The following is a 12,704-nucleotide window of genomic DNA, read 5'->3' on the forward strand; positions in this document are numbered from 1 at the left end:
AGCTCTACAAAATTTACTTTACAAAAGGAACATATGTACAGAAGTGAAGAAGTTAGCATAGCTTATATATTTCACATAACATTTATGTTTTTTTCTAGATTATGGTGGCTTCGACGGTTCGAATAAAACTTGTATTTTATATGATTATTATCTGATTTGAACTCTCGGTAATAGTATTTTTAAGTGTTAGTGAAAACTTGCAAGATAACAAAAATACAAGATTACAACGGAAAATGAAATGAAGAAAATAAATCTCTTCAGGCTGAGGCGCGAATATCTCGCTCTTTTTAAGGAGATTCAAACTCACTGCAACAAATATTTTCACTGATCCAGCAGTAGTCCTCTTTGACTTGTCCCCTCCAGGATATAATAACCTTTTTACAAAAGTGTGACTCAACAAAAATCTGCACAAGAGTTGAGTCCAAAGCTCCACAAAAAAAACACCTCCCTTCAACTAATAAAAATTCTCTTTTATAACTTTTTATGCGCTCTATATTTTCATGTATATTGTATCCTTTTTAAAAGTCAAATGAAGACCATCACTATTTATACTAATAAAAGTCTTCCTAGCAATGAATAGAAAAATAAATAATATAGTAAATAGTGAAGATAGATGGCCTTAGCAGTTATATATATTATAAGGTGTAACAGACGAATAAAAAGTTAAAAGTAATGGAATAAAAGGTTAACAGCCTCTAACAGCTGGAACTTGACCCAAAGGATGGGTTACATATGCAATTAACTCCATTTGGAGTAATGTTGCTAAGAAATGCAGCAATAATAATTTTTTAATGGCAACAATCAACTGCCAATAGTTTTACATTATGTAACATATATGATAAGTGCAACAACGGCTATAAACCAACGTTTATATGGATGGCTATGTGCCAAAAAATGCATATTCTTAATTTTTTAAAATGTCGCACTAACGTTTTTTCACTCATTTTGATATTAGATAAGAGAGTCTATCAGCTGAAAGATGATTATTATGTATAATAAAGGTGTGCTCTGCATTGAACCTCCACTTAGTGAAACAATAATTTTTACTCCAAATTCATAGTGGTCTCAAATTTGAACTATGATTGCTTAAAAAAAATAAAATATCGCTGCTGACACATAATAATCAAGGTATTTACATGAGCTTTAAAGTCAGCACGTTATGGTCATGTGCTATCCCGATTTCATGAATGCTTTTGAAAATTAGCTAAATTCTCAAAGAGAGCGACCTACTTCCGCGCACACATATGTGAAAGAGTGTTCATGTAAGCTTAACACTCCACACATATGGGCTACATATATTCGTTAAGAATTTTATCAACTCAACCTTCACAAACTACAGGAAACAATGCATTCACATCATAGGGAGAGAAATAAAAAGATAGTGCATTTTTCACAATAAGTCATCATATGATTAGTTTTTCTCTTTGAACTTGGTATAGGATCTCTAGTCCCTAGGTTGGGTTTCCTCATATATGACTCAAGAATTTATAGGCTTCGATATCATCCCCCTCGATGTGTTCTAAACCTTTTCTCTTGTTAAGGCCTTAGTAAGAGGATTTACAAGATTATTACAAGATTTGACATAATCAACATTAATGGTACCATTTGTCAATACGATCTTACATTATTGTGTTTCCTCCTTATACGTCTGGATTTACCGTTGTAATAACGGTTTTGAACTCTACCGATTGCAGCAGTGCAATCACAATGAATTAAAATATGAGGAATTGATTTTTCAAAATAAGGAATTTGAAACAACAAATTTCTTAATCAATTCGCTTCCTCACTAGCTGAAGCTAAAACAATTAGTTCAACCTCTATGGTAGAGTTAACAATTATAGTTTGCTTTTTTAAATTTCAACAAATAGCACCACTATCTAAAGTAAAGACATAACCAGATGTAGAACATGAATCACCTGATAAAATGTTCCAATCTGCATCACAAAAGTCTTCAAATACAGCAGGATATTTTTTATAGAACAAACCACAATTTTTTGTGCCAATTAAATATCTCATAACTCTTGTTGCAACATGTCAATGTGCATTACCTGACTTGCTTGTAAACCTGCTAAGTACTCTTACTGCATATCAAACCTAGTGCAATCAGTCACATATCTCAAACTTTCGATTATGCTAGCATATTTCTTTTGATTTATCACATCTTTTTCACTTTCAACAAGAAATAAGTGAACACTTGAATCAAAAGGAGTAGCAAGTTATATTTTTTTCAAAATTTTCTCACCATAATGTGACTGGTCAAGGAAAATTCCATCACATATTCTTGTTATTTTATTTTCAAAAATAAAATTTGCCTCACTAAGATCTTTCATATCAAAATGGCTTCTAAGAATATTTTTAGTTTCATCAATAACATTCATGTTAGAGCCATAAATCAAAAAAATCAACATATAGGCACGTAATCACATGTGAATTATTCCAAGACTTATGGTATATGCACTTATTACACTCATTTGTTTTAAAATTGTTTTCAATCATGCATGAATCAAACTTTTCATGTCATTGCTTTGGTGTCTGTTTCAAGCCATATAGGGATTTAGTAAGTTTACATACTTTGCTTTCTTGGTCTGCTTCAACAAAACACTCAGGTTGATCCATATAAATTTCTTCATTTAGATCTCTATTTAAAAAAATAGTTTTTTACATCCATTTGATGAATTTGCAAATAAAAAATTGCAGTCATAGCAATTAAAATTCTTATGGATGTAATTTGTTACCGAAAAAAAACTATCAAAAATTTCTAGGCCTTCTAGTTGTTTAAAACATTTTGCAACTAGCCTAACCTTATATTGATCAATAGACCATCCGGTTTCAACTTTTTTTCTTTAAGATCCATTTGCAACCAATAGTTTTACAACCCAGTGGTAAATCAACTAACTTTCAAGTTTTATTAGAAATTAGAGATTTCATTTCATCGTTTACAATCTCTTTCCAAAAAATAGAATCATATGAAGATAATGCTTCCTTCAAATTTAGAGGGTCATTTTCAACATTAAACACATAAAAATCAGTATCAAAATCTTTTTCTACTCAAACTCTTTTACTTCTTCATAACTCAAAATCATTATCTTCTTTATTTTTCAAAGTAGAAGTAGAAGAATTAGGTAGTGACAAAATATTTTGTTTAATCCTTTGACCCCGCTATTTTTAGAACCAAAAGGAATTTATTTTCATGAAAAATAGCATCACCAGATTTTATCACAATATTATCTTCAAGATTAAAAAAATCTATAGGTTGTACTATTTGAAGCATAACCAAGAAAAGCACAAGTAGTAACTTTCTTACCAAACTTTGTAATCTTGGGATTCAATAGCCTCACAAAGGCTAGACAACCCCAAACTCTTAGATATCCCAAACTTGACTTGTAACCTTTCCACAATTCAAAAGGTGTTAATTTAGACTTTTTTTTTATAAGGCACACGATTCAACACATAGCAAGCAGTTAAAATAGCTTCACCCCAAAAATTTAAAGGTGCATGTGACTCAATTAGCATGACATTAGTCAACTCAACCAAAGTTCTATTTTTCCTTACCGCTACTCCATTAGATGATAGAGAATAAGGAGAGGTAGTTTCATGAATTATTCTCAATGATATAACAAAAGAATTAAACTCATTTGATTCATATTCACGGCCTCTATCACTTCTAATTCTTTTTATTTTTCTTCCAAACTGATTTTCAACCTCATGGTGATAAGTTTTGAAATTTTCAAAAGCATCACTTTTATTTTTCATCAAGCAAACATATGTAAACTTAGAAAAATCATCAATGAAAGTGATAAAATATCTATTACATTCACGAGTTAGAATTCCACCAAGTTCACAAATATCAGTATGAACTAATTCTAACAAATCAGGTTTTCTTTCAACTTGAAAATGAGGCCATTTAGTGATTTTAGCTTTACTACAAGCCTCATACTTTTTGAAATTCTTTTTGAACATTGGGATTAATCCTAAACTACTCAGAATTCCAACATAACGATCATTAATATGACACAAAAGAGCATGCCAAAAGTTGGTTGAAGAAAACATATAAACTGAAGTAGAAATTTTATTTATGTCAACATTCAATTTAAACATCCCATCACATGCATACCCCTTCCCCACAAAAATACCCTTCTTCACTATTACATAATGATCAGATTCAATAATATGTTTAAAGTCTGCTTTATTAAAAACAAAACTAGACATCAATTTTTTTTTTTATGGAAGGAGTATAAAGTACATCTTTTAAAGTTAATACTCTTCCAGAAGTAAAACGCAATTCGACATCTCCTTTACCAAGCACTTGAGTAATATGAGCATCTCCAAACATGATGATTTTGGACTCCTCAAAATGAGTATATTTTTAAAACTAGTCTTTGTCATAACAGACATGATGGTTTGCACCAGAATCAGCCCACCATCTATCAACATTCTCAACCATGTTTATGTTGGTAATCACCGCCAGAAAAGATTCTGGATGTTTGTCATATTATGAAGTTTTTCCTAATAATTTAGGCCTTAAATATATGTGTGGTGTGATTTTCCTTTACCTTATTTATGTGAAAATGGAGCCCAGCACAAGCAAGGCCAACTATCGAGCCCATGAATATTGTGTGATCCGGCCTGTTTGATTCCTAAAAAGTGCATATGATGTTAATTATCAATACTAATCACTTATTGGCTGGAATTTCACTTGTAGCTTCAGATAAGTGTGGTAAAAGAAGAATAAATAAGTTTTTGGCCTCATAAAAAATTGCGTTTTCTTAATTAAAAAAAAAAAACCAATTGATTCATCACAATTTTCTATTGTTTAAACTAATGTTTCTTAGGATGAAAGAGAATAAATTTATGTTTGTTCATAAAAGGCAGAATCACTTTGGCAATTATCGTTCAAGGAAATTATTGTTAGGGACTTTTTCCTATACCAATGGTAAAAGGCCACAAATTTTAGAATAAATTTTGTGTGGAAAAAAAATATAAAATCGAAAAAAGAAACAATTAACATAAAAGGAAAGACAAGTTTGCTACTAAATTATTTATCATTTGACCAAATTCAAATCTAAAGCCTAGATATGTAAAGGTGGACTTCTTTTCAAATTTGAAGTCGAAGTTAAAGTCAAACTCGAGCTGAGCAACAACAAATGACTTCATATTGGCTTTTTTCGACTCTTTAAAAGCTAGAAAAAGAGTTAATTATGTCAAAGGTTATAATTTATAACAAGGCCGTATCTTTATGATCTCTTAACTATATCGATCAAACAAACGTCATGTTCACTCGTGACTATAATCCTAGCTAACCACCCGATAATCCTCTCTTGAATCTTGTCATAAATAGAATATGAATGTTATTTAACAATTTATAAGCACAACAATCTTCCTATCAAATTAAATAAATATTTCCTTAAAAAGATATATTTCCCTTTATTTTTTATTCACACCACAACTTAAATCCAATAAACCGATACTTAAACTTAATGTTTCTTTGTATATATATATATATATATTCACAAACGAGGTAGTGGAAAGGAAGAAAAACCTTACATAAAAGGGAATATTCCAAAAACAGAAAGGAGACGACATTAGGAACCACCAAGCAAATTAATGCTGAGGTCCACAAATGAATCGATTGCTTGTCGAAAAATCTTAATAGCTCAGTTAAATGACTAATTCTATTCTATTTTATTAATAAAAATTCGATTTTTCATCTTATAATTCTTTTTTCCTATTTTCCCTTAGCTATTCAACTTTTTTTTTTTTCAAAAAAAGAGTAATATATATATATATATATATATATATAAAATTGCTTGTCTTTCTAAATTTTCTTGATAACACAAACCACCCAATTAATCGTATAAAAGGGACGCATATATATTATAAAGTCCCTTATCAAAATGACAAGATGCACTTTACACGTAAATTTGTTAGGGCTAGACAAATATGATGTTGAATCTTCAAGAAAAAAAATAATTATTGATGATCCTAGAGCATTTCTATTATATATTATATTGATAAATTTAAAAAGCTAACTTATTAAAGATGAAAAATTAGTTTATTAAGACTCCACGATCCAAAAGAATATATTCAAAAGCTTTTCATCGTAATCAATGAACTTTTAAAAAAGACTTAGACAGTCATCAGCCTATAATTTCTTATTAATATACCTTTAATTCGCTCAATCACTGTATAGATTTTCATTTTTGTTTGACCTCTCAATCTAACAAGTGACATTTATTATATTTAGCTTAACCAGTACTAGTATATTATTTTATGTATAAATAGTTACTAGTAGTATAATATAATTGAACTTTATAGACTATAGTGAAGTGGTGTGACACCAATTGGATGAAGGTTTGTCAGCCACCAAATACCACAGGAATCTATTGCTCAAAAAAGGTAGTTTACGTGTATACCCGACCCACACATGTAATATATAAATACTCCTTCCGTTTAAATAAAAATTACATATTTTTTTTGAAAAATATATAAGTATCTCGTCAATTTAGATTTGAAATTTTGAATACACAATTATATTATACTAAGGTCCTATTATTATCTCTCCCTCCCCCCCCCCCCCCCCCCCCCTCTTCCTCCCGAACTTACTTATAAATAATTTTCTATTTCTTTTCAGCCTACATGACACTATTTCCTGAGGCTAGCGCGTGTTGACAATTTTTTCAAACCATCTAGTTGATAGTGTCACGTAGATCGAAAAGGAGTAAAAAATTATAAAAAAAAATTCAGAAAATAATAGGACATTAGTATAGTATAAGCGTGTCTCTGGAATTTCGGACATAGATTGAGGATACATATGCATTTTTCCCTTTTCTTTTGAATCTATAATTAATAAAGATTGTCACGCTTTAATTTTAATTTTTTCACATGACATACTTATAGCCATAAAATTAAGAAAATATTATAATACACTTAATACAACTTTAATTTATAGCCATAAAATTAAAATTAAAATCTTTTTTGTCATCTTAAGTTTAGTGTCAAATCATTTTTACTTTTTTAAACAAATGACAAGTATAAGCAATAAAGCAAATAAACCCCTTTGACTATCATTACGCCCTAATCATAATCATATAAACATGCAAAATCGAAATGTTAGCATGAAAAGTGATCGTTTTTAATAATTATAAATACACACACAAAGAGAGACACTAATTAAGTAGTGTTTATTATAAGAACTTTATTTAAAATTAATTTATAGTTCATCCAGATAACACTTTTTGTGCTACTCAGTAGTCATTAATAGCCACAAGCCTGGGACCAAATAATTAAAGTACTACATTTTGGCTGATCACGTGTTGAAAAAAAAAATAGTCTATACATCATTAATTAGTTATAATTATACACATGGATTCATAATTTCAACCTTAATTTGATTTTTATTATAAATCTATTGAATGAGTGGATAGTCCATAAAGTTGGTATATGAACAACCATCTATATTCACTAGGCTTCATGAACCTTTTTGGATAAGAATGTATTTGTTTATTATGATACTTAATATGGTGACTTTTGGAGTGATTTCTCACTCTATAAATAGGGTTGTTCATTCACTATTGTATGATATACATATGAGACTTACATATACTTGAATAAGAAGAAAAGTCCTCTATCTTATATTTCTTGTCTTCTTCTCTTTATGATTTTAGTCTTATGAGTTTGATTTTATAACACGTTATCAGCAAGAGACTCTATCCAATTGAGTGTGAGTTCTTGTTTTCTTTAGCTCATATTTTGGTGGATCTCGTGATGAAGATCAAAGTATTATATGCATAAAATCATGTATGTATTTTCTAAAATATTTTATGATTTAGAATAAAATAATATTCAATCACTAACAATTATCAGGAACCGAATACATATACTACTATTGGTTGAACATGACGTGCTATACAAAACTTCTTAAATGGAAAAAGGTAGAAAATTTTAATAGCATAATTTTGAATATTATTTTGATTGTTTTGTAAGACTCAAAGGGTAAATAATGTTGTACTTCGGTCTATTATACCATTGGTTAAGGGTAAGACGATGGATTCAAGTTTCATCGCACCAAAAGGGTAAGACATCAGGTTAAAGTCCGGATGCAGCATAATGAAAAATATTTGAGGATAAGACGATAGATTCAAGTTCTATCACACCAAAAGGGTAAGACATCAATTTGAGTTTTGATGCACCATGATTGGGTTCAAGTCCTATAGAATTATGGCGTAACACGCCTTATATGGGTAAGACATTGAGTTTGAGCCAATGCACCATAGCGATGATAAAATGATGACTAAGAAAAATAATATATTTTTGATGAAAAGCCTTGAAATTTGTCCCATTAAATTTGCTCCATTCCTTGAAAAGAATGTGGCCGCAACATATTATAACTTTGAAATCTAATGTTGACTTGCTCCATTCTATCGTATGAATGTGGTAGCAGTAGATAATTTAGTCTGAAAGATGACAAATGATTAACGATATGAAAAAGGGCATCAAGGGACGAAATTATAATAGTCATCATTGTGGTAATTATAAAACGAAGAACACTATGGGTTCTCCAAATAGTCCTTCGAAATGTGAAGGCGGTTTTCATTATCAAAATGGTACGAAAGGACATTAGACTTGTGAATGTTGTCGACCTAATAATTTGAAAAGTTTATAAATCCTCCATCAAAAGACAAGAAGATAAAGTGATGGTACACTTGATCCTTCAAAGTGATGTTGAGGTGTCATGGAAATATGATGAATTTTAAAGCCATGACAATGTGCTTATATGCAAATTAATGAAGTGCGTATAAGTGATTAATCCATTCCTTGAAGAGAATGTGACTTGTGATGAGTATCAAGCATGCTCGACCATTCTATAAGAGAATGGGTCTAGGTGTGATAAAATCTTTATGGATTGGATATATGCCACAACTCACCTCTATGGAATGTTTGAGAAAAAAATGATATATGTCAAAACTCACCTCTACGAAAGGTTTGAGAGGAAATAAATTTTATTTGACAGAAATGGCTAATCGTATTGTACGTTTATACGTCACTATGGTATGTTTATTATGAACTACCGAAAGGGAAAAAGAAAGAAATAGTTCTTGCCTATAAGGATTGTGGTCATTATTGTGTGGCAATACAAATTTGTCATTGGTTGTGTACCTATGGTACAACAAAAGTAAAGCAAGAAAGACGTCTTGCTCGTAATGATTTCGACCATGACAACAATAATATAATTTCCTCCTTGAAGGAGATGCTCACCATAGGGATGGTGTCATGCAATATGCGATAGTACACAAAATTAATTGCAAGCTCTAACGAGTTGTGCTATTATCAGGGGAATAATATTGGGGTTGTAGTAAGTCTCAAAAGAAACTTTTTAAGTTTCGGATTAATTAAAAAGAAATATTGAGACTATAAATTATGAAAAGATTTAATGTCTTTAAATTACTACAACCGAAGCGGGTTATAAATATTTATGTAAAAGATTACCCATTTTTTCCTCTTGTTTGTGCACACAAACGTGAGCATGCTGATGGAATCACATGCAAAAGTAAATATAGTGTACTAAAATAAAGATCAGTTGGAATGGCTGGTTGACCATTCCGATTAAATATGATGCAAACGTAATTGAGAATTCAGGTGATTTATATGATGAAGAAATAAAGATTCTTCAAAAATAATCTTGTGTTGCTTGTTCTCTTGATAAAATGATCATTGTACCAACTAAGGTTGGGATTGTAATCCCCTAAAATTTTTGGAACATATAAAAGGGTGAATATGGGCCCGTTCACCTACCATGTGGATCATTTGCAACTATATGATCGATGCATCTATGCGATGGTCACATGTTTTTTTGTTGTCAACTTACAATTGGTTTTTGTAAGGTTGTTTGCTCGAATTGTTAAAATTGAGAGCGCAGTTCCAAACTAAGAAATTATATTAATAATGCTGGTTGATTTAGCAGAAATTGTATGCCTCCAATTATAGCTAAATCATGGTTATGAGAACAAAACTCCCAAAATAAGTTTTGGTATGAGATAATTTTGTTTAACATGTAGCAACACATGTATGCATCAAACCAACAAGGTTTCCCCATTAAAATTGGTTCAGGGTCAGGAACCATATAATTTTCATCTAAAATGTTGAATGTGCGGTTATGATTTTAATTGTTCCACCACTCACAAAGATGAACTTCCAAATAAGGTTGGAATGAATGTTAGATTTTCTAACATTAGGGGGAGAGATGATTGACAGCTGAAAATTATGTGTGAGGTTAATTATGAATTATCTAGATCCTTGTTAAATAAATATGTGAACTTAAAGTTCAAGGGATAATTTAGTTGCATAATGTTGCAAATCAGTTGCCAGATGAATGCACTGACCCTATGATATAATTCAGCTGCAAATGCTCCAATGTGAAGTCCTTGAAGGACAGATACGCCGAAAGCGTAATAGACCAATCGATTCCAAATATAAAATTCCTTGAAGAAGGAAGGAACAAATGATCAATATGGTCATGATAATGAGGCAAGTGCTATAAAAGAGCACATTGACATAACACTTCATAAAATCTTAAAAAAGGTTCAGGTACCTGAAAAATGCAGAAAAATGAAGAGATCTCGATAAGTTATGTCTTGTTGGAATCGATATCAAATAATTGTCGACAGTATCTTTGATATGAGGTAGCGCTCAATGATATAAATTGTGACGAGGATCTTGAATTCAAATCTGTCATAGAGTGGGACAGATAAATGATTGGCCAAGTAAAATGCTTCTTGGTGATGAAACTCCATATCTTGGTGCAATCAGGGCACTAGTGCATTTTGCTAACAATATCACCAGATATTTGTTTTGTAGTAAATTTACTGGCAATATTAGTTTCTCCCCGATAAAAGGACATTGAAATGGTGTTCAACACATGATTGAATATCCTCGAAGGACCATAGTTATGGGTTTATTCTATTCCGAGGAATCCAAGACAAAATTGATTGATTACACAGATGCAGAATATTTATCTGATCCGCATAAAGCTCTATCTCAAGCACGCTCTCTGTTTGCATGTGGAGGCACAATAATATCCTGGCGATCAATGAAGCAAATGTTGCTATGCAGAAATAAAACCCCTCCATGAAACAAGTTGAAAGTGCGTCTGGTTGAGATAAATGACACACCATATTCAGAAATGTGTGTTTTTTCTTTGAAAAAGAATATACCAACCACAATGTACGAAGATTGAAGACATCATCACAAGAAATTAAGTGATGTTTTAATCAGGGGGAGTATAATACGCGTTGCACTCTTTTTCCCTTGACCGAGGTTTTTTTCCCGTTGGGTTTTCCTGGCAAGGTTTTTAATGAGGCAACAAATAGTGCGTATCAAAAGATATGTGTACTTTTTTTCCTTCACTAGAATTTTTTTTCCACAGGGTTTTTCCTAGTAAGGTTTTAACGAGGCACATCATCTATGGACATCCAAGGGGGAGCGTTATAAATTCATTGAATGAGTGAATAGTCCATAAAGTTGGTACATGAACAACCATCCATATTCACTAGGTTTCATGAACCTTTTTGGATTAGAATGTATCTATTTATTATAATACTTAATATGGTGACTTTTGGAGTGATTTTTAACTCTATAAATAGAGTTGTTCATTCACTATTGTATGATATACATCTTGTCTTCTTCTCTTTATGATTTTCGTTTATGAGCTTGATTTTATAACAAATTTAGAATTTTATTATAATTTATAGAGTGGATAAATGTTAAGTTTATAGTGTAGAACCAAAAAAGACAATTAATAATGGACTACAAATATATAATCAAGTTTATAGGGTAGAATATTAAGGGATTAAATTGAAATACAACGTATTAGTAATATTATTATTATTTATTAGTCATTGTTTGAATTAGAGTATTAACAATAACATGTCTGACATATTTTATTGAAAAATTATTTTCTTATAAAAAATGATCTCCACATTCTTTTAACTTTGATGTTCAGTTATGTATGTCTTTAATTGTGAATGGATAGAGTGTTATTAGTTATATGCATATACATATAAGTTGAAAACATTATCAAATAAGAAATTAAATAATATAAAATACATACTAATATTAATGTTCTTATTATATAAAATAATAAATAGATAAAACAAACATGAATTTTGACTTATACTTCTTGTCTATGGGTTGTTTAGAATTCGTGTGAAAACCTATGCCTATGCTTGACGTCTTCTTATAAGGTTGTTTAGTACATTGTTTTGGCTAATGGTTATGTGAAGCTTCTTATATTGGGACAGAAAACTCGTTTGTCGGAATATTTTCTGATTGTTATGATGAAATGTTATTACAGAAAACATATAATATAATTTAGTTAGAATTTGACTGTATAATAATAAATATTACTGTAAGAAAAAAGATCATTATACAAAAACATGACAAAAGAAGATAAATTTAGCAATTTCACTTAACTCGTTAAAAAATATGATCCTTTTTTAAAATAAGACTCTATATGCCTTAATTTATGTGGCACAAGGAGGTGTAAAATCAGATCAAAAATTGAATCAAATTGTAAACTGAGTTAAATCAGGAAAAAAAATTCGGCTAGTGTTTCGTTTGATGTTGAAAAAAAAAACACCCGACTATATTTGGATTGGTTTGGTTTTAACTAAAAAAAATTCGAGACCAAACAAATCCGACATTATATA

The sequence above is a fragment of the Solanum lycopersicum genome, chromosome 5 (assembly GCF_036512215.1).
Source record: "Solanum lycopersicum chromosome 5, SLM_r2.1".
Lineage (NCBI taxonomy): Eukaryota > Viridiplantae > Streptophyta > Magnoliopsida > Solanales > Solanaceae > Solanum > Solanum lycopersicum.